The 24549-nt window shown below is 36.0% G+C and overlaps 1 long non-coding RNA gene across 1 annotated transcript in view; it reads right to left on the bottom strand.

The window, feature by feature from the left end:
* Positions 1-312: 312 nt before the first annotated feature.
* The window catches only part of LOC141279524 (uncharacterized), a 94453-nt gene continuing 70216 nt past the window's right edge, over positions 313-24549 (bottom strand). Inside the window, exon 3 of the long non-coding RNA XR_012333905.1 lies at positions 313-3066. This is a non-coding gene — a long non-coding RNA (uncharacterized lncRNA). The remainder of the gene's footprint in view (positions 3067-24549) is intronic.

The raw sequence follows: 24549 nt of genomic DNA, 5'->3' as shown, positions 1-24549 counted from the left end.
TCCTTTCTGTTACTTTGCATGCTGTAAGTACTGTGACTCACTCTGTCTGCTTTTGTGGTTCATTCCAAAGTGGTATTGCCATTAGAACTTGTGCAAAGTAATAACAGTTTTACGTTCATTTTCATAAAAGTAATTAAACTACATCACTTCTTGTTGATGCAACAAGCCAAGCAGTAAATGGAGTGAAAAGGCCACAAACACAAACTTTTAACTCAAAATAATGTAACATTAGCATCTTCTGCACCAAGGAATATGCAGATAAAGTGCATGAGACTAATCATGTTTAAATAACAAAACAAAATATTTAGGGAAAACAGTTTTATTTCTTACTGGTTACAGAGCTATAAGAACATTATTTAAAATAGCAAAAGTCATGCCATTAATAGCTTGTACTTTAGATAGATTACCAAACACGTGAGAACGATGCACTCTTTAAATGCTTCAATTTAGGACAAGTTGCATCCGTTGGAGAAGTTAAGATATTTCTAAAATTCATCACTCTGGCTTACTCCATAAAGGAAGAGAAAGGATGCACTTTTGTGTTGAAATATACACTGTATCTGAAATATACATTACATCTCCTTGAAGGGTATGTTGCTTTTATAGAGGGAGTGGAGGAAGAACAAAATGAAAATATATCTGGATGGTTGCTAATTTTGTAAAGCAAATAACCTGTTTCTAAGTGATGTTACTTTTGTCGACTAGAAATTCATGTTCCCGCGGACTTTGTGGCATAGGCTTTAGTGTAGGGACAAGTGTTAGTGCCTGTGTCTTTGTTACCTAATAAGCCTTTATTTTAGGTTTCTGAATTTCTACTTAAAAGTTGACATGGTTGGACTGAAATTAAATTGATCGTATTGTGAATTTGTGCAAACTTCACACTTTTAGGTACAGAACAAATACATGTTATACATAGTTAATATTGAGAATTCCACCCTAAAGCTTACCTTCTAATTTAACCTTTCTAAAATAAATAGAAATGTATTATGAGGCTCCTCTTTGATAATTACAATACCACCACCACCAATGCACACAACACACTTCGTAATCAGTTTTTTAAAATTATTGTACCATTACTAAAGGAGTTACATGAAATTACCTTTATTTCAATAGATAGTATATATTGTTTGTTGAATAAATGAAATGGAAAGACTTCAGAGGCACACATAAGCTTGTGCTCTATGTAGAGAGAAGTGTTAGAAGCATATTCTATCAATGACTAATAATAGTGATGATGGTAAGAAACGCTCTGTGTTTGTAAATGATTGCTTGAAATACATATGGCATAAGTATACAAGTTTTTAATGATTTACTTAAGATACTAATTATTCTTCCAGGGAGCTATCATGGTACAAGTGTGTTTAAATCATTTAACTTTAGGTATCTTCTTTATAAACTGCTTTCAACACACTTAAGTGGAGCAACATCTAACAACTTCTAAAATACGTTATTTCTTTTGGGAAGCCTAGAGAAAAAATCCAGGGGGAAAAAGTCTTACCTAATTTTAGAGAAAGGAGAATAGAACATCTTATGCTTAAAAAAAATTCATTGATTTTTTTGAGCACTTTTAGGTTCACAGCAAAATTGAGTGGAAGGTCCAGAGATTTCCCATATACTCCCTGCCCCTGCATATGCATAGCCTCCCCCCATTATCAACATCCCCATCAGAGTGGTACATTTATTACAACTCATGAACCTACACTGACACATTGTAATCACCCAAAGTCCATAGTTTACACTGGGGTTCACTCTTGGTGTTGTGCATTCTGTGGATTTGGACACATTACAATGATGATAATGATGAGTGTCCACCACTATGCATAGTATCATACAGAGTATTTTCACTGCTCTAAAAATCCTCTGCTACCCCGGTTCATCCCTCAGTCCCCCAGTCCCTGGCAACCATTGACCTTTTTACTGCCTTCATTGTTTTGTCTTTTCTAGCATGTCATATAGTTGGAATCATGTGGTATGTAGCCTTTTCAGAGTGGCTTCTTTCTCTTAGTAATATGCATTTAAGTTCCTTCCATATCATTTCATGGCCTGATAGCCCATTCCTTTTTAGTGCTGAATAATATTCCATTGTCTGGCTGTATCACAGTTTATTTATTCATTCACCAAGAACATCTCTCTTGCTTCCAAGTTTTGACAATAATGAATAAAGCTACTGTAAACATCTATGTGCAGGTTTCTGTGTAGAGATAAGTATTCATTTCTGTTGAGTAAATATCAAGTAGTGTGATTGCTGGATTGTATGGTAAGAGTATGTTTAGTTTTGGAAGAAAGTGCCAAATTGCCTTCTAAAGCGGCTGTACTATTTTGCTTTCCCACCAGCAATGAATGAGTATTCTTGTTGCGCCACCTCTTTGTCAGCATTTGTTATTGTCAGTGTTCTGGATTTTGGCCATTCTAATAGGTATGTAATTATATCTGATCATTCTTTTAATTTGCATTTCCCTGATGACATGTGATGTGGAGTATCTTTTCATATGTTTATTTGCCATCATATGTCTTCTTTGGTGAGGTTTCAGTCAAGGTCTTTGGCTCATTTTTGAGTCAGGTTGTTTTGTTTTCTTACTGTCGAATTTTAAAAGTTCTTTGTGTATTTTGGATAATAGTCCTTTATCACAGCGGTCCCCACCCTTTGTGGAACCAGGGACCAGTTTCGTGGAAGGCAGTTTTTCCACGGAAGGCAGGAGTTGGTTCAGGCGGTAATGTGAGCAATGGGGAGCAGCTGATGAAGCTTCACCCACTCGCCACTCACCTCCTGCTGTGTGGCCCAGTTCCTAACAGGTCCACAGCCAAAGGGTTGGGGACCCCTGCTTTATCAGATGTGACTTTCACAAATATTTTTGCCCAGTCTGTTGCTTGTCTTTTCATTCTCTTGACAGTATCTTTTGCAGAGAAAAGGAATATTTTGCTTTTAACCATTAAATCCCCCAAAGGCATAGCTTCTCTAATCTTCTTGTGGTTAAGGTTGAATTCCCTTTTCATTTCTTCTCAATGGCTCAAATAATTTTGGAAAAAATATAGTGTTCTGTTTTACTTGGGAGTGTGGAGAGGAACCTGAGAGAAAGAGAGAAGGGACTGATTTAGGAAAAAGACCAGAAAATACATCAAAATATTGATAGTAATTCGAAATTCATATATGGGTAATTAAAAATTTTTTTTATTCTGTATTTTTCTAAATTTCCACATAAGTAGAACTTTTATAGAGAAAAATTACTAAAATGAAAGCATTCTGGGCAAACTTAAAGACAGTTTAAAACATCTTTTAATCTGCAGATTAGGGAGAAAAAGTTATCATATGTCAGTGCTATCCACCAGAAGTATAATGCAATCACACATATGGAATTTTAAACTTTCCTGCAGCCACATTAAAAAGGTAAAAAGAAACAGGTGAACTTTTAAAAAATATAACTTATTTAACTGAATATGCCAAAAATTATTTTAATACTTAATATGTAAGCAATATACATTTATTAATGAGATAGTTTACATCTCTTGTTTTTGGGTAATAAGTCTCTGAAATTGAGAGTATGTTTTTACACTGTAGCACAGCTCAAGTTAAACCATACATTTACATTGGAAATATATGATCTGTATTTAGGTTACATCTGAAAACATAAATCTACCTACTCAAGTTGTTTCAAACAGATTTTTTAAATTTCAGGTAAGTGAGTCAAGTACCAAAAAATCATTTTCTTCAGTATTCACATCCACATTGACAATACTCAGTCATTATTTTAGTAATGATTTGACTTTGAAAAACATATCTCAATCAAAACACATCTTTCCATGTCAAGAAAATTCACTAACTTTTATATTAACAGTATTAATAACTTCAAAAGATTATTGCATAAACTAGAAGAAAACCTAAGTTTATCAGTGTCAACAAAGCAATCATCGAATTTTATTATTTTCGTGGCTTATTTACATAATGCTATTAATTAAAATGGAAACTTTTTGCACATTGACTCATGTTAGAAAAATATGTTAAAACATTGTTTTTGATAACTACTATGAGAACTTTCAGTTCAACATAAATTCATGTAGTTCTCCATCTAGGTCATAAACCAGCTTTCCCTTTCCTTGGAATGTCTCATTCATAGGCAGTGTATTCATAGGCAGTGTAATATTGATGAGAAAAGTAAATTGCGTTGCCACTTTTTTCTTCCCATATTGAACGGTGAGCTCCTCTTTTGTTTAAAGAAATCTTGAAGTGGAGTTGACAGAACACCACTTTGTAAACTTGTTCAGAACTCAACCAGTGTGCATTAGCAAGGGAAACAGTCATCAAATTCATTATATTCTATATTTTTTCAAAGTTCTGCACAATGGCAATGATTCATAGCATTTGTATACACTTACACATCTCTGTGTATTCATAAATTATAGAGTCTACTTTAGAAAAATGAACACAAATATTTTCACTATGCATCACAGAGTAGAATAGAGCAATACTGGAAACACTAGTTTATTGTCTTAGAATTCTAATAAATCCAGATTTTGACCTAATGTAGCTTGAACACCATCAGTCGTGATAGGAACAAACTTTTTTATATTTAGCTATAATTCTTTGACAGATGTAAAAGGTTCAAAATTATTCCAGCTTGGATTTTTTTAGGCAGTGAATTTACTATTTTTTTTTCAAATTTTAAGTTTTTTTGTGACAAAATCACCTGAAAATATTTGTCAGACAGTATGTCTTATACTGTATAACTCAACTAAAGCTAAAGAAAAGTGCTCACAATTTAAAAAAAATTGAATTAATTGATTTCTCTACCATAATTATCCGATGACCTAAGTGAAGAACTTTTACTTTTGTAAATATCTTTTTAGTGATAATTTCCTTACAGAATTTCTATGGCTAAAATAATTTCTTTTACCATCTTACTATTTAAGGGTGACTTCTTTGCTTTTCAACAAATCAAATCATTCTATATATTGCCAAAGTTATAAGCTCCAATTTTGTTTAAAATCATTTAGAATTTTTTGACATTTAATTCTGATTTCAGATACTTTTGAGAGGAATCATCAAATTACTCAGTTTTTGCTGAAAAAGTATCTTAATACTGTCTAATTTATTGTCTTTATTTTTTATAGAATAAACAATTTCCTTTTATTCTGATAGAGCAAATTCTAATTGACACTCATTGTGAACGTGCAACCTACCTTCTTACTATTTCTCATAATATCAGCTTCTGAATCTTCACTTAGTTATGCACCAATATTAAACCTGTATTTAATTAATTTATTTAAAATTTAAAATATTTATTAAACTCTAGTTGATCTACAATATTATGTTAGTTTCAGGTGTACAGCTTCATATTCTTTTCTATTATAGGTTATTAAAAGATATTGAATATAGTTCCATGTGCTATACAGTAAAACCTCACTGTTTTACTGTATAGCACATGGAACTATATTCAATAGTATACATTTACTATATACTATCCCTTTGACAAGGTATGTTTACTGTGTTACTCATTGTTTCCTGAGAATACAAGTGCTCATCTGCTTTTAGCATAATTTTCCTATCTGTGAAATGGGGATAACAATATTATGAACTATCTCACAGAGTTAAATGATAGAGTGAATATAAACCACTTAGAACAGTACCTAACACATAGAAAATACCCAATGAATATTATGTGTTCAAATTACAGTAAATCAACACTACTTCAATAAAAAGTAAATTGAAAAAATAAATTACAGTATTCATTATTATTACTGAATGTTTTTCTTAACATCCAAAGGCAACAAAGTGCCTCTTATTTTTAGTGCAATTACCTCTAATAACTTTATTTTCTTTTCTGTTTCTGTTTTTCAAAGCAATTCTAATTGTGCTTTGAATAAAATTACATGATTCTGAGCAAAGAACTGAACATTATTTTGATAATCAAGGAACGTAGGTTTAGAAAATAGTTGACTTAGTGTTCAGTTTTGAATATCTTTTCAGATACCTGTGATTTTGCTAAGTGGTTTTCAGATAGATAAAACATTGCTGTATTCTGATACTCAAGAATAGTTAATAGATGATTGGTTTCCTATATAGGAATATTCACTGGTTTATCATATTTATAACAGAAAAAAAATTTCAAAACAACTAAAATGGGACTTCCCTGGTGGCTCAGTGGTTAAGAATCCGCCTACCAGTGCAGGGGACATGGGTTCGAGCCCTAGTCCGGGAAGATCCCACATGCCGTGGAGTAACTAAGCCCGTGCGCAACAACTACTGAGCCTGCGCTCTAGAGCCTGCGAGCCACAACTACTGAGCCCGCGAGCCACAACTACTGAAGCCCTCGTGCCTAGAGCCCATGCTCCATAGTAAGAGAAGCTACTGCAATGAGAAGCCCGCTCGCCACAACGAAGAGTAGCCCCCCGCTCACCACAACCTAGAGAAAGCCCGTGCGCAACAACAAAGACCCAACACAGCCAATAAATGTTAAAAAAAAAAAAAAAGAAAACAACTAAAATGTCCAAAAGATAAAGAATTGGTAAATGAATACTAACACATAGTGTTCAAACACTGGAATACTAAGAGGGCCTTGATATGTCTTAGATTTGTATTTGTTGATACAGGAAGATGTGCATGATATATTATTTAATGAATGATACAGATTAAAAATAATATATACAGTATGATCTAATTTGTAATATAGACAGATTATGTGTAGAAAAATTTGAAAGGCTATATACCAAAGTGTCAAAAAGAGTTATTTCTGGATCATTCCCAGGGTATTAATGTGTTGGATTACAGGTGATTTTTCTTATTTCTCATTTTAACAGTGCCCATCTGTTGCTTGAATAACAAAATTATACATTATTAAAGGGAGCATTTACAAAAAACTTTTGGAAAACTGTTTGTTTTTCCTTAGCCTCTACCATTTTCTTTAGAGTTAGGTCTTCTAAAATGATTTAGGGCTACTTTCAGGTAAATAGTTTAATTTGCAGGAGAGAAATTCCTTAGGAGACTTGAAAAATGCTGAGTCAGTGATCTGTGGATGGTTGGGCAGTTGAGATTTGAAACAGAGGTGATTTTTTTTGTTCATAAACAAATTCTTATTATAATAAAAATACTGCATTGAGATAATCGTTATGGCTAAAACTTTGTATACTTTTTTTTTAACATCTTTATTGGAGTATAATTGCTTTACAATGATGTGTTAGTTTCTGCTTTATAACGAAGTAAATCAGCTACAAATATACATACATCCCCATATCTCTTCCCTCTTACATCTCCCTACCTCCCACCCTCCCTATCCCCCCCCCCCCCAGGCGGTCACAAAGCACCGAGCTAATCTCCTTGTGCTATGCGGCAGCTTCCCATTAGCTATCTATTTTATATTTGGTAGTGTATATATGTCCAAGCCACTCTCTCACTTTATCCCAGCCTACCCTTCCCCTTCCCCTTGTCCTGAAGTCCATTCCCTAGTAGGTCTGTGTCTTTATTCCCGTCTTGACCCTAGGTTCGTCATGACCATTTTTTTTTCTTTTTAAGATTCCATATCTATGTGTTAGCATACGGTATTTGATTTTCTCTTTCTGACTTACTTCACTCTGTATGACAGACGCTAGGTCCATCCACCTCACTTCAAATAACTCAATTTTGTTTCTTTTTATGGCTGAGTAATATTCCATTGTATATATGTGCCACATCTTCTTTATCCATTCATCTGTCGTTGGGCACTTAGGTTGCTTCCATGTTCTGGCTATTGTAAATAGAGCTGCAGTGAGCATTGTGGTACATGACGCTTTTTGAATTGTGGTTTTCTCAGGGTATATGCCCAGGAGTGGGATTGCTGGGTCGTATGGTAGTTCTATTTTTAGTTTTTTGAGGAACCTCCATACTGTTCTCCATAGTGGCTGTATCAATTTACATTCCCACCAACAGTGCAAGAGGGTTCCCTTTTCTCCACATCCTCTCCAGCATTTATTTTTTGTATATTTTTTGATGATGGCCATTCTGACTGGTGTGAGATGATATCTCATTGTAGTTTTGATTTGCATTTCTCTAATGATTAATGATGTTGAGCGCACTTTCATGTGTTTGATGGCAATCTGTATATCTTCTTTGGAGAAATGTATTTTTAGGTCTTCTGCCCATTTTTGGATTGGGTTGTTTGTTTTCTTGATATTGAGCTTCATGAGCTGCTTGTAAATTTTGGAGACTAACCCTTTGTCAGTTGCTTCATTCGCAAATATTTTCTCCCGTTCTGAGGGTTGTCTTTTCGTCTTGTTTATGGTTTCCTTTGCTGTGCAAATGCTTTTAATTTTAAGTTTCATTAGGTCCCATTTGTTTATTTTTGTTTTTATTTCCATTTCTCTAGGAGGTGGGTCAAAAAGGATCTTGCTGTGATGTATGTCATAGAGTGTTCTGCCTATGTTTTCCTCTAAGAGTTTTATAGTGTCTGGCCATACGTTTAGGTCTTTAATCCATTTTGAGTGTATTTTTGTGTATGGTGTTAGGGAGTGTTCTAATTTTATTCTTTTATATGTACCTGTCCAGTTTTTCCAGCACCACTTATTGAAGAGGCTGTCTTTTCTCCCTTGTATATTCTTGGCTCCTTTATCAAAGATAAGGTGACCATATGTGCATGGGTTTATCTCTGGGCTTTCTATCCTGTTCCATGGATCTATATTTCTGTTTTTGTGCCAGTACCATACTGTCTTGATTAATGTACCTTTGTAGTATAGTCTGAAGTCAGGGAGCCTGATTCCTTCAGCTCTGTTTTTCTTTCTCAAGAGTGCTATGACTATTCGGGGTCTTTTGTGTTTCTATACAAATTGTGAAATTTTGTGTTCTAGTTCTGTGAAAAATGCCATTGGAAGTTTGATAGGGATTGCATTGAATCTGTAGATTGCTTTGGGTAATATAGTCATTTTCACAATGTTGATTCTTTCAATCCAAGAACATGGTATATCTCTCCATCTGTTGGTATCATCTTTAATTTCTTTCATCAGTGTCTTATAGTTTTCTGCATATATGTCTTTTGTCTCCTTAGGTAGGTTTATTCCTAGGTATTTTATTCTTTTTGTTGTAGTGGTAAATGGGAGTGTTTTCTTAATTTCACTGTCAGATTTTTCATCCTTAGTGTATAGGAATGCAAGAGATTTCTGTGCATTAATTTTGTATCCTGCTACTTTACCAAATTCATTGATTAGCTCTAGTAGTTTTCTGGTAGCATCTTTAGGATTCTCTATGTATAGTATCATGTCATCTGCAAACAGTGACAGCTTTACTTCTTCTTTTCCTATTTGGATTCTTTCTATTTCTTTTTCTTCTCTGATTGTTGTGGCTAAAACTTCCAAAACTATATTGAATAATAGTGGTGAGAATGGACCACCTTTTCTTGTTCCTGATCTTAGTGGAAATGGTTTCACTTTTTCACCATTGAGGACGATGTTGGCTGTTGCTTTGTCATATATGGCCTTTATTATGTTGAGGTAAGTTCCCTCTATGCCTACTTTCTGGAGGGTTTTTATCATAAATGGGTGTTTGAACTTTATCGAAAGGTTTTTCTGCATCTGTTGAGGTGATCCTATGGTTTTTCTTTTCAACTTGTTAGTATGGTGTATCACATTGATTGATTTGCGTATATTCATGTATCCTTGCATTCTTGGGATAAACCCCAGTTGATCATGGTGTAAGATACTTTTAATGTGCTGTTGGATTCTGTTCACTAGGATATTGTTGAGGATTTCTGCATCTATGTTCATCAGTGATATTGGCCTGTAGTTTTCTTTCTTTGTGACATCTTTGTGTGGTTTTGGTATCAGGGTGATGGTGGCCTCGTAGAATGAGTTTGGGAGTGTTCCTCCCTCTGCTATATTTTGGAAGAGTTTGAGAAGAAAGCCATCTGGTCCTGAACTTTTGTTTGTGGGAAGATTTTTAATCACAGTTTCAATTTTAGTGTGTGTGATTGCTCTGTTTATATTTTCTATTTCTTCCTGGTTCAGTCTCAGAAGGTTGCGCTTTTCCAAGAATTTGTCCATTTCTTCCAGGTTGTCCATTTTATTGGCATAGAGTTGCTTGTAGTAATCTCTCATGATCCTTTATATTTCAGCAGTGTCAGTTGTTACTTCTCCTTTTTCATTTCTAATTCTATTGATTTGAGTCTTCTCCCTTTTTTTCTTGATGAGTCTGGCTAATGGTTTATCCATTTTGTTTATCTTCCCAAAGAACCAGCTTTTAGTTTTATTGATCTTTGCTATTGTTTCCTTCATTTCTTTTTCATTTATTTCTGATCTGATCTTTATGATTTCTTTCCTTCTGCTAACTTTGGGGTTTTTTTGTTCTTCTTTCTCTAATTGCTTTAGGTATAAGGTTAGGTTGTTTGAGATTTTTCTTAAGGTAGGACCGTACTGCTATAAACTTCCCTGTTAGAATTGCTTTTGCTGCATCCCATAGGTTTTGGGTCGTTGTGTTTTCATTGTCATTTGTTTCTAGGTAGTTTTTGATTTCCTCTTTGACTTCTTCAGTGATCTCTTGGTTATTAATTGGTGTATTGTTTAGCCTCCATGTGTTTGTATTTTTTACAGATTTTTTCCAGTAATTGATATCTAGTCTCATAGCGTTGTGGTCGGAAAAGATACTTGATACTATTTCAGTTTTCTTAAATTTACCAAGACTTGATTTGTGACCCAAGATATGATCTAGCCTGGAGAATGTTCCATGAGCACTTGAGAAGAAAGTGTATTCTGTTGTCTTTGGATGGAATGTCCTATAAATATCAATTAAGTCCATCTTGTTTAATGTATCATTTATAGCTTGTGTTTCCTTATTTATTTTCATTTTGGATGATCTGTCCATTGGTGAAAGTGGGGTGTTAAAGTCCCCTACTATGAATGTGTTACTGTTGATTTCCCCTTTTATGGCTGTTAGTATTTGCCTTATGTATTGAGGTGCTCCAATGTTGAGTGCATAAATATTTACAATTGTTATATCTTCTTGGATTGATCCCTTGATCATTATGTAGTGTCCTTCTTTGTCTCTTGTAATAGTCTTAGTTTGAATGTCTATTTTGTCTGATATGGGAATTGCTACTCCAGCTTTCTTCTGATTTCCATTTGCATGGAATATCTTTTTCCATGCCCTCACTTTCAGTCTGAATGTGTCCCTAGGTCTGAAGTGTGTCTCTTGTAGACAGCATATATACGGGTCTTGTTTTTGTATCCATTCAGCCAGTCTATGTCTTTTGGTTGGAGCATTTAATTCATTTACATTTAAGGTAATTATTGATATGTATGTTCCTATTACCATTCTCTTAATTGTTTTGGGTTTGTTATTGTAGGTCTTTTCCTCCTCTTGTGTTTCCTGCCTAGAGGAGTTCCTTTAGCATTTGTTGTAAAGCTGGTCTGGTGGTGCTGAATTCTCTTAGCTTTTGCTTGTCTGTAAAGGTTTTAATTTCTCTGTCAAATTTGAATGAGATCCTTGCTGGATAGAGTAATCATGGTTGTAGTTTTTTCCCTTTCATCACTTTAAATATGTCCTACCACTCCCTTCTGGCTTGCAGAGTTTCTGCTGAAAGATCAGCTGTTAACCTTATTTGGATTCCCTTTTATGTTATTTGTTGTTTTTCCCTTGCTGCTTTTAATATTTTTTCTTTGTATTTAATTTTTGATAGTTTGATTAATACGTGTCTTGGTGTGTTTTTCCTTGGATTTATCCTGTATGGGGCTCTCTGTGCTTCCTGGACTTAATTAAGTATTTCCCTTCCCATTGTCGGGAAGTTTTCAACTATAATCTCTAAATATTTTCTCAGTCCCTTTCTTTTTGTCTTCTTCTTCTGGGGCCCCTATCTTTCAAATGTTGGTGCATTTAATATTGTCCTAGCATTCTCTGAGACTGTCCTCAATTCTTTTCATTCTTTTTTCTTTATTCTGCTCTGCTTTAGTTATTTCCACTATTTTATCTTCCAGGTCACTTATCCATTCTTCTGCCTCAGTTATTCTGCTATTGATCCCTTCTAGAGAATTTTAAATTTCATTTATTGTGTTGTTCATCATTGTTTGTTTGCTCTTTAATTTTTTTAGGTCCTTGTTAAACGTTTCTTATATTTTCTCCATTCTATTTCTGATATTTTGGATCATGGTTACTATCATTACTCTGTATTCTTTTTCAGGTAGACTGCCTATTTACTGTTTATTTGTTAGGTCTGCTGGGTTTTTCCCTTGCTCCTTCATCTGCTGTGTGTTTCTCTGTCTTCTCATTTGCTTAACTTATTGTACTTGGGGTCTCCTTTTCACAGGCTGCAGGTTCGTAGTTCCCGTTGTTTTTGGTGTCTGCCCCCAGTGGCTAAGGTTCGTTCAGTGGGTTGTGAGGCTTCCTGGTGGAGGGAACTAGTGCCTGTGTTCTGGTGGATGAGGCTGGATCTTGTCTTTCTGGTGGGCAGGTCTGCATCTAGTTGTGTGTTTTGGGGTGTATGTGAACTTATGATTTTAGGCAGCCTCTATGCTAATGGGTGGGGTTGTGTTCCTGTCTTGCTAGTTATTTGGCATAGGGTGTCCAGAACTGTAGCTTGCTGGTCGTTGAGTGGAGCTGGGTCTTGGTGTTGAGATGGAGATGTCTGGGAGTTTTTTTCCGTCTGATATTACCTGGAGCTGGGAGGTCTCTTGTGGACCAATGTCCTTAACTTGGTTCTCCCACTTCAGAGGCACACCCCTGACACCGGGCCGGAGAACCAAGACCCTGCCATCCACACGGTTCAGAATAAAATGGAGAATAAAAGAAAGGAAGAATAAAATAAAATAAAATAAACTTATTAAAATAAAAAATAATGTTAAAAAAATCTAAAAGTATTTTAAAAGAAAAGAAAGAAAGAAGAGAGCAACCAAACCAAAAAACAAATTTTCCAATGATAACAAGCTCTAAAAACTATACTAAAAAAACCAAACAAACAAAAAAGACGGACAGACAGAACCTTAGGACAAATGGTAAAAGCAAAGCTCTACAGACAAAATCACACACAGAAGCATACACATAGACACTCACAAAAAGAGAAAAAGGGAAAAAAATATATCTGCCGTTGCTCCCTAAGTCCACCTCCTCAATTTGGGATGATTCGTTGTCTATTCATGTATTCCACAGATGCAGGGTACATCAAGTTAATTGTGGAGATTTAATCCTCTGCTTCTGAGGCTGCTGGGAGAGATTTCCGTTTCTCTTCTTTGTTCGCACAGCTCAAGGGGTTCAGCTTTAGATTTGGCCCCGCCTCTGCGTGTAGGTCGCCTGAGGGCGTCTGTTCTTCGCTCAGACAGGACGGGGTTAAAGGAGCAGCTGATTCGGGGGCTCTGGCTCACTCAGGCCGGAGGGAGGGAGGGAGGGAGGGAGGGGTATGGAATGCGGGGCGAGCCTGCGGCGGCAGAGGCCGGCGTGACGTTGCACCAGCCTGAGGTGCGCCGTGTGTTCTCCCGGGGAAGTTGTCCCTGGATCACGGGACCCTGGCAGTGGCGGGCTGCCCAGGCTCCCCGGAAGGGGGTGTGGAGAGTGACCTGTGCTCGCACAGAGGCTTCTTGGTGGCGGCAGCAGCAGCCTTAGCGTCTCCTGCCCGTCTCTGGGGTCCGGGCTGATAGCCGCGGCTCACGCCCATCTCTGAAGCTCCTTTAAGCGGCGCTCTTAATCCCCTCTCCTCGCACACCAGGAAACAAAGAGGTAAGAAAAAGTCTCTTGCTTCTTCGGCAGCTCCAGACCTTTTCCCGGATTCCCTCCTGGCTAGCTGTGGTGCACTAACCCCTTCAGGCTGTGCTCATGCTGCCAACCCCAGTCCTCTCCCAGCGCCCCACCCCCAGACATTTTTGGTGATGCCTTAAATTCCTTCGGCAGAGCACAAAGCATTTAATTCCAACTTGACTTAAGGCTTGGTAGTTTCAGACTAAATTAAACTAAGGGGCAAATGACTGACAGTAGACCCTTGTCTGGTTTTAACTCTTTGGAGGGTTAGAGGAAGCTGAGCTTATAAGGGTCCATCAGAGTCAGAATCAGGCATAGAAACAGGGTAGGTGGGGAGATGGAAGGATGCTGACGCAAAACTCTACGTAGTTCACATATTTTCCTGCGTCCTCTCCAATGTCTCCTCAAGCTTGGCACAAAAGGAGATTATTGGAAAAAACTTTACATTATATTTGTTCATTAATCTTCTGTACGGAGCTTAGCAAACCACCAGACTTCCAACTTTCCCACAAACAACACAGAACACCTTTGGTAGATCAGTGGGGTTGAGCATGGGGACCAGGGAAAGAGCTGCTTTACACCTCCAGGCCCTATTCCATGTAGTCAGTTCTCTGTCACTTGTTTAATCTGTTTTTTCTGGAGTCCTGTATATATATGATTTTTGTATAATTAAGGAACATGTTTAGGTAGGATGATCAGGTACCATCCTGAGATTACAAGGTTGGGGAGTCATGGAAGGCTGGGCTAATTGCTCACTTGGTGAATGGGGTACATTCAGTCCCTGCCTAAGGCTTCACATGTGGCTTTGAAGCATATAGCAGAGTTCACAAACACACAGTCTGTCGTAGATTATTAAAAAAGAAGTACTCAAAAGGAACATAACTTTAATACCTGTTGCATTCTTGTGGCCAGGTTTATCCATAAGAAGCATAAACATTATAGGAGACATACTGTGATTTTGCCTGTGTGTCACCCTTTACTCTGTCATTGTTAACAGTGCCCCATCTTTCTTTTAAAAAGTTATCTATGTCCATTTTATGGGTCATGATGGAATTGTCAGTAACATATACTGATTTCCCATGCCCCCCCACCCCTGGTCCCACTGGCCCAAGTACCCACATGAGATTCAAGTTAGGCCGATCTGACTGCTGGGATTTTGAGTCTAATGTAAGTAGCTCACCAATGGAATCAACTTGGAATTGAGTCTTTCTGATGTCAGAGCCTCAAAGATATTTCCTTTGACATTTGATATTTTCCCTTAATACCCTTCCTAAAACCTATTTCTCAGTGATGTCTCCAGAGAGGTCTGGGTTCCTGTCCTCCTCAAGGCCTGGTTGTCTAGGTAGTTTTCTGATTCTATAGGCTACACACTGGTAGCTAATAATTAAAAAAATAAATTTTTATTGATGTAGAATTGATTTATAATGTTGTGTTAATTTCTGCTGTACAGCAAAGTGACTCAGTTATATATATATATACACTCTTTTTCATATTCTTTTCCATTATGGTTTATCACAGGATAGAGTGTAGTTCCCTGCGCTATACAGTAGGACCTTGGTATTTATCCATCCTTGTATATACTAGTTTGCATCTGCAAATCCCAAACTCCCAATCCTTTCCTCCCCGCCTTGTTCCCCCTCGACAACCACAAGTCTGTTCTCTATGTCTGTGAGTCTGTTTCTGTTTCATAGATAAGTTCAACTGTGTCGTATTTTATATTTCACATATAAGTGATATCATATGGTATTTGTCTTTCTCTTTCTGACTTTTCTTAGTATGATAATCTCTAGGTCCATCCATGTTGCTGCAAATGGCATTATTTCATTCTTTTTTTATGGCCGAGTGCATTGCATCTTCTTTATCCATTCACCTGTCGATGGACGTTTAAGTAGTTTCCACGTCTTGGCTATTGTGAATAGTGCTGCTATGAACATAGGGGTGCATCTGTCGTTTTGAATTGTAGTTTTGTCTGGGTATATGCCCGGAAGTGGGATTTCTGGATCATATGGCAACTCTATTTTTAGTTTTTTGAGGAACTCCCATTTTGTTTTCCATAATGGCTGCACCAATTTACATTCCCAACAGCAGTGTAAGAGGGTTCCCTTTCTCCACACCCTCTCAAATATTTGTTATTTGTAGACTTTTTAATGATGGCCATTCTGACTGGTGTGAGTTTCTACCCCATTGTAGTTTTGATTTGCATTTCTCTGATAATTAGTGTTGATGAGCAGCTTTCCATGTGCCTGTTCACCATCTGTATGTCTTCTTTGGAGAAATGTCTATTTAGGTTTTCTGCCCATTTTTTGATTGGGTTGTTTTTTGTTATTGAGTTGTATGAGCAGTTTGTATGGTTTGGAAATTAAGCCTTTGTTGGTCTCATCATTTGCAAATACTTTCTCCCAGTCTGTAGGTTGTCTTTTCATTTTGTTTGTGGTTTCCTTTGCTGTACAAGAGCTTATAAGTTTGGTTAGGTCCCATTTGTTTATTTTTGCTTTTATTTCTATTGCTTTGGGAGACTGATCTAAGAAAATATTGGTATGATGTATGTCAGAGAATGTTTTGCCTGTGTTCTCTTCTAGGAGTTCTATGGTGTCATGTCTTACATTTAAGTCTTTAAGCCATTTTGAGTTTATTTTTGTGTGTGGTGTGAGGATGTGTTCTAACTTTATTGGTTTACATGTGGTTGCCCAGCTTTTCCAATACCACTTGTTGAGGAGACTGTCTTTTCCCTGTTGTATATTCTTGCCTCTGTTGTCAAAGTTTAATTGACCGTAGGTGTGTGGGTTAATTTCTGGGCTGTCTGTTCTGTTCCATTGATTCGTATGTCTGTTTTTGTGTCAATACCACACTGTTTTGATTAATGTATCTCTGTAGCATTGTCTGAAGTCTGGGAGGGTTATGCCTCCTACTTCGTTATTTTTCCTCAGGATTGCTTTGGTAATTCTGGGTCTTTTATAGTTCCAGATAAATTTTAGGATTATTTGTTCTAGTTCTGTGAAAAAATGTCATGGGTAATTTGATAGAGATCACATTAAATCTGTAGATTGCTTTGGGGTAGTATGGCCAACTTAACACTATTAATTATTCCAATCCAAAAGCATGAGATACCTTTCCATTTCTTTGAATCACCTTCAATTTCCTTCATTAATGTTTTGTAGTCCTCAGCATATAAATCTTTCACCTCCTTGGTGAGGTTTATTCCTAAGTATTTTATTTTTTTGATGAGATTTTAAAAGGGATTTTTGGTTTACATACACTTTCTGATGTTTCATTGTTAGTGTAAAGAAATACAACTGATTTCTATATGTTAATCTTGTATCCTGCTACCTTGCTGAATTTGCTTATCAGTTCTAGTAGTTTTTATGTGGAGTCTTTAGGGTTTTCTCTATATAGTATCATGTCATCTGCATATAGTGACAATTTTACCTCTTCTCTACTAATTTGAATACATTTTATTTCTTTTTTTATCTGATTGCTGGGGCTAGGACTTCCAATACTATGTTGAAGAGAAGTGGTGAGAGTGGGCATCCTTGTCTTGTTCCAGATTTTAGAGGGAGGGCTTTCAGCTTTTCACTGATGAGTATTATATTGGCTGTGGGTTTGTCATGAATAGCTTTTATTATGTTGAGATATATTCCCTCTATTGCCACTTTGGTGAGGGTTTTTTTATCATGAATGGATGTTGGATTTTATCGAATGTTGTTTTCTGCATCTTTTGAAATGATCATGTGGGTTTTGTCTTTTGTTGCTGTGGTGTATCACATTGATTGATTGTCATACGTTGAACCAACCTTGTGACCCTGGGATGAATCCAACTTGGTCGTCATGGTGTATGGTCTTTTTAATGTGTTATTGGATTTGGTTTGCTAATAATTATTTATTAGCAATTAGTTATTGGTAGCTAATAATGTCAGTAAATTTAAAAAATTAAGTTAGCCAGAATTGTTTTCTAATTTAAATTTGACTGCTGAATTGATACATATGTAGATCACTGGTATCATCTCATCCCTGATAAGAGGGAGCCTCTGCCTCTGACTGGAATCTTGTGTGTCCAGTTTCAGGTTAGGCAAAGTGAGAGCATGAATGAATTTTACCAAAGGCAGCAGTGCATGGTCTTGAGGCTAAGATGTGAGATATCTTTCTGTGAAACACCTATAATCCAAAACCTGGCCAACCCTTTAGTAGAGTCATTGATCCAAAGAGTTATACAGGATGAGAAAAGTGGAAGCATGAAACACAGCAGCAAGAAGGCAGGAAAAAGGGGGTGTATCTTTACTGAAGAAGTATTCTGAGTCTTGGAATCTAGCCAAAAGAAATGTTTTGTAGTTGACCTATGCCTTCTCTCTGGCCAAGAGAGTTGTTCTATTGGCTGTTATTGATTCTGCTCAGAGAATATACTTCACTTAAGTCACATTGTACCAATGAATTTCTGCTTAATTTTGTACTCTTCTACTTGCCTTCCCCCTTTGCCCCATTCCTTTGCTTGGGCTATTTTTTCTGTGTGAATTTTACTTTTCAGTTTGTCCAATGACATACTCATCCTTTGAGATTTATCTCCTCTGAGAAAACTTTTTTTGATTCAGCAATCAGATATTAGATTTCACTTATTCATTACACTGCAAAAAAACCTTCGCAGCATTATTTTATAGTAAGAATTAGGGAAAGTGGTGGTGGTGAGAGTACTCTAAGCAAATGAAACGAAGCATGTGCAAAAAGCAGGAGCTGAGAGAGTTCCTGGCATATTTAGAAACCTAAATATGTGTATTCATTACTTATTATTGGAACTTAGTTGGTGATGGGGTGGGGTGAGGGTGCTTAGCAGAAGAGACTGGAAAGGTTGATAAGGTTTGCTTGAAATTAGTGGACATAGTAAGGACTGTTAGAACCAAATGTTAAGGCATTAACATATCACAGTAAGAAAAGTAATGCATAAAAAAAGTGACTCGAAATTTATAAATAAAATAAGTAGTCACAAAGTTAAAAAAAAAATGATTCAGAGGAGGGTAACTTCATCAAAAGAGTTTCAGCAGCTAAGGTGCGCTTGAGAAAGACGACTGAAATGAGATTGGGCAATTGCCCAGGATAGTGGTTCTGCAATCTGGTTGCACATTAGAATCACTTGTGGAGCTTTGTAAACATTGAAATAGCCAAGTTACACCCCATACCAATTAAATTAGAATATCTGGGGTGCTGCCAAGCGTTAGTATTTTTAAAGATCTTTAGGTCATTAGTACGTGCAGCAACATTTGGAAACCAGTGGCCGACACCAACATTGACTTCATTTTATTTCCTAAGGTTCATTTTGTGTAACAGAGCTTTGCAGTCAAAAGAGACATAGTGAGAGAGGACATTTAAAAAAATGTACTCATGAATCCTCTTGTCTGTACCAGGCACTGGAATGCCTAATGGAATTTTAGAACCATATTGAAAGTCAAATTGCTTTTCTTTTTTCTTAAATTGTCAAAATACCTATGCTATCTTGTCTGTCATCATATACTTTAGGATAAGACATGATTGATAACTCATTATGTGCTGAAAATCAGAGATGACAGTAATGCATACGAAGTGCTGTTCACATGACACAATTCCCGGTACCCCTAAGCCACAAGAAAATGTTCTTGTGAATTCCCGCTTTGTCTGGTTAATTGCCTAAGACAATGACCTTACCATTCTTTTTATGAAAGAGGAAAGTGAGATGCAAGGAACTGGAGCTAGAATCTAGGTTTATTGATTCTCATGCCCCAATTACATCTGTTGTCCCTGCACTACCTGATAGACCAAGCCAAAGCTGGATGCTCACATGATGAAAGCTGGATGCCAGAAATGCTATTTTTAGAATAAAAAGTGGCAATATGAAAATTTTGCTTTGAAATCAATCTATTTACCCCAAAGGCATCATATTTCCTATGAAACAGCTGGAGATTAAAGACAGGTCAGTGAGAAGGTAATGCTTAAAATATGAGGTAAGGAAGAAAGATTATTATTCCTGAGGATAATTCCAAGTATGTTATCTTAGTCTGGGCTGTTGTAACAAAGTACCATAGATGAGGTGGCTTATAATTACAGAAATTTATTTCTCACAGTTCTAGGGGGTGGTGGTGTGAGACTAGGGTGCCAGCATGGTCAGGTTCCGGTGAGGGCTCTTTGTGTGTTGCCGACTGATGACTTCTCATTGTATCCTCACATGGTATAAAGAGCAAACGAGCTCTCTGGCCTCTTCTTACAAGGATGCTAACCTCATTCATGAGGATTCCATCCTCATGACCTAATTGCCTCCCAAAAGCCCCATCTTCAAATATCATCAAACTGGGGACTGGATTTCAAATACGAATTTTGGGGTGACACAAGCATTCAGTCTATAACATATATTAACCTACAGATAAACCAGGAAGTATTTATTGTCCATCTACAATGTCCTTAACATTCACCAGGCATTATGGTGCAAACAAAGAGTTGGTAGTTTCTTGTATAAAGAGATTGCAACGTATTGGTGAGCTATGACAGCACTTGCTATAAAGTGATCATGTATAGTGATACAGGATGTAATTGTTTGGTGAAGCTAAAGCACCAAAGCACATTTAGCGTCTTCTAAGTTACTCCTTATTTTATAATATTTAATGAAGAGGGGAAGAAAAAAACTTTGAATGTCATAATGTCTCTTTAGCTAATAAACTCCTCCGTCAGCTGATCCTCCACCAGACTGTGAGTTCCTTGTTATAGAGATTTTTAAAATCTTTGATTCCTCTGCAGAGTGTCCCTCAATTTGATAATTGTAGAACTTCCCTTAAACAAAGATAAAAGACACACAACTAACATCAAACTTAATGGTGAAAAACAGAAAGCTTTTCCTCTAAGATCAGGAACAAGAAAAGGAGGCCCACTCTCACCATTTCTATTCAGCATAGTAGTGGGATTCCTAGACAGAGCAATTAGGCAAGGAAAAGAAATAAAAGGTATCTAAATTAGAAAGAAGTAAAATGGTCTATTTTTGCAGGTGACATGATCTTATATATACGGAAAACACCAAACACGACCAAGAAACTCTTAGAACTAATCAACAAATTCAGTCAAGTTACAGAATACAAAATCAACATACAAAAAATCAGTGTTTTTTCTATACACAAACAATGAACTAGGGAAATGAAAAGGAAATTTAGAAAATCTCATTTAAAATAGCATCAAAAAAAAAATACTTAGGAATAAACTTAACCAAGGAGGTGAAAGCCCTTTACACTGAAACGTACACAAGAAATTAAAGAAGTCACAAACAAATGGCAAGACATCCCATGTTTATGGATTGGAAGACTTAGTAATTGTTAAAATGTCCATACTACCCAAAATGATCTACAGATTCAATGCTATCCTCATCAAAATTCCAGTGGCATTTTTTGCTGAAATGGAGAAAAATCCTGAAATTCATATGGAAACATGAAAGACCCAGAATATTCAAGATGATCTTGAGAAAGAAGAACAAATCTAGAGACATCACATTTTTTATTTCAAAATATAGTACAAGGCTACAGTAATTAAAATAGTATGTTATTGGCATAAAGACAGACATATACACCAATGGAACAAAATAGAGAGTCCAGAAATAAATCCATTCATATGCAGTCTATGATCTTCAACAAGATACCAAGAATACACAATGGTGAAAGAATAGTCTCTTCAATAAATGGTGTTGGAAAAACTGGATATCCACATGCAGAAGAATAAAATTGGACCCTTATCTCATACATACAAAGATCAACTCAAAATGGGATTAATGATTTAAATGTAAGACCCCAAACTGTAAAACTACTAAAAGAAAACAAAGAGAATTAGCTTCTTGACATTGGTCTTGGCAATGATCTTTTTAGGTATGACACCAAAAGCACAGGTAATGAAAGCGAAAATGGACAAGTGGAATAATATGAAACTAAAAATCTTCTGTACGGGAAAGGAAACATCAATACAGTAAAGGCAACCTATAAAATAGGGAAAATATTTGCAAACCATTTATCTGGTAAAGGGTTAATATATAAAATATATAATAAAAACTACAACTCAATAGAAAAAACAAAACAATCCAATTAAAAATGGGCAAAGGAGTTGAATAGGCATTTCTCTAGAGAAGACATGCAAATAGGCACCAGGTACATGAAAAGCTGCTCAATATGGAAATGTAAATCAAAACCACAATGAGTTATAAATTCACAACTATTGCAATGGCTATCATCAAAAAGACTAGAGATGAGTGTTGGTGAGGGCATAGAGAAATCTGAACACTTCTACATCGTTGATGAGAAGGTAAAATGGTACAGCCACTATAGAGCACAGTATGGAGGTTTCTCAAAAAATTGAAAATAAAATTACCTTATGATCCAACAGTCCCGCTCCTGGATAGACTTCAAAAGAGATGAAATAAGAATCTTGAAGAGATACCTGCACTCCCATATTCATGGCTGCATTATTCACAGTAACCAAGATGTGGAGACAAATGTCCATCAACAGAAGAACGGATAAAGAAAATGTGATATATATATATGCAGTGGTGTATTATTCAGTATTCTAAAAGAGGGAAATCCTACTATTTGCAACAATATGAATGACCCTGGAGGACATTAAGCTAAGGAAAATAAGGCAGTCACCAATGGACAAATACTGCAGGATTCCATTTATATGAGATATCTAAAATAGTCAAACACGCAGAAACAGAATAGAATGGTGGCTGCCAGGGCCTGGGGGGAGGGAAAATAGGGAGTTGCTTTGCAATGGATATAGAGTTTCAGTTATACAAGATGAATAAACCTACAACATAATGCCTATACTTAACAATACAGTACTGTGCACTTAGCCTGAGATTTACCCTCTTAACAAATGTTTAAGTGTTCTTACTACAAAAATGAAACATTAAACCAAAAAACAAAAAAGAAAAGAAAAGAAAGCAAAACCAAAAACTCTAGCAAAGGGAGACAAAACACTTTTGGAGGTGACGGATCTGTTGATTACCTTGGTTATGGTGATGGTATTGCAGGTGTATGCATATATCTAAACTCAGCAAATTGTATACATTAAACATGTGCATTTTTTGTATGTAAATTACATCTCAATAAAGCTGTTAAAAATTGAGAAAAAAGATAGTGAATCATTCGTTATGTTGTTCTTGGTCCACCCATTTTATTTCACAGTTTAAATTTCTCTTCAAATTACAGTTCCTGAGATCATTGACTTTGGGCTGCGTAGAACAAACTGCAGATTTAAATTCTTCATTCTGCTACGAAGTTTAAATCTTTTTACTTATCATTTAGGTACTTTGACATTGTATAGGTACATCTTATATGAAGGTATTTTAGAAAATAATGCATTGACAATTCGCATCACATAAGGTGGTCTCAATGTGAATGAATTTTATAACACCGGGATGCATACATTTGCTAAAACAAGCCTTGAAAGTGCTAATAGAATAGCACCACGTCTGAAATGAGGGAGTGTATTTTTTCTATTGTAAATTCAATTATTTAGTTATCTTTGTCTACTTTAGAAGACTTTTAAATGTATTTTTAGCTCTGCCTTTTTCTATTTCTTAGAATGTATAAACTCTAGATCTTAAATGAAAAATTGCAGTCCTCTAGTTTTGTTAACCTTTTCTGATGGATCACTGGTTTTCCTTTCTGCAGTGGCAATGGGAAGACATAATACAGTGATACACATCATTGAATTTTTAAATTAAAGTGGAAAAATTAAACCTTTAGTGAATTTACTTTAAGGGTTGATGAAAATCCATTATGCTCAAAGAAAGTTTAAAGGTAGTATAACTTGTTTTTACATGGTGCCTGGGAGACAATTCCTAAACATGGATCAAAAATAGAACAGTATATTTTAAGTGTAAAAATAAATATATCTACCTGTGTACTTTAATATTACTGAATAAAATGTAACTGATATTTTTTGAATATCTACTCTGTGTCAGGAACTGTATTATTTTGTTAACCATATAGGGAACATAATTCAGGGTGGGTTAAAATGATTCATTTACAGAGCAAAAGTTAATTTGACCAGATTGTTAGGTATTGATTGTTATTATTTTCCTTGTGCCTATTTTAAGTGTCCATTCCTGTAACCCCCACCACAATTAAAATATTGAAAGTTTTTATTACCCCTAAAAGTTTCTTCATGTCCGTTTATAGAAAACTTTCCTCCAAATCCAGGCCCAGGCAACCACTGATTGCTTTCTGAACTTTCCAGAAGACCTAAGCCACAGGAAATACTTTCTCTGTTTTGCATTTACTTGAATTAAATATAAATAAAATTATACAGTATGCACTCTTTTATATCTGGCTTATGTGTCAACATAATGTTTTGAGATTCCTTTGTGTGTGTCATTAGTTTGTTCATTTTTATTGCTGAATAATAGTCCATTGAATGGATATACTGAAATTTCTTTCTACATTCCCTTGTCAGTGGCCATTAGGTTGTTCCCCAGTTTTGGCTATAATGAGTGAAGCTGCTGTGAGCATATGTTTTGAATTTCTATTGACTGAATACCTACGAGTGGAATAGTTGCATGGTGGGAGTAGTACATGCTTAACTCTTTGAGAGAATGCCAAATGATTTTCCAAAGTAGTTGTACTGCTTCACATTTCCAGCAGCAAGCCATGAAAGCTACAGCTAGCTCCACTGCATCGTCACCAAAACCTGTGAGGCGTCTTTTCACTTCTAACCATTCAAGTGGATCTCATTAAATTTATACTTAATACTCATTTCCCTGACCTGTTGTTTTTAATCATCTTTTCATGTACTTAACTGGTCATTTATATATCTATTCTTGTGAAATGTACATTCAAATTTTGCCAGATTATATTGTATTTTTCTTATTAATAGTTGTAAGAGAT

This window comes from Tursiops truncatus, chromosome 9, assembly GCF_011762595.2.
Source record: "Tursiops truncatus isolate mTurTru1 chromosome 9, mTurTru1.mat.Y, whole genome shotgun sequence".
Lineage (NCBI taxonomy): Eukaryota > Metazoa > Chordata > Mammalia > Artiodactyla > Delphinidae > Tursiops > Tursiops truncatus.
Note: the sequence above shows the minus strand (reverse complement) of the source record. Positions and strands in the feature narration are given on the sequence as shown.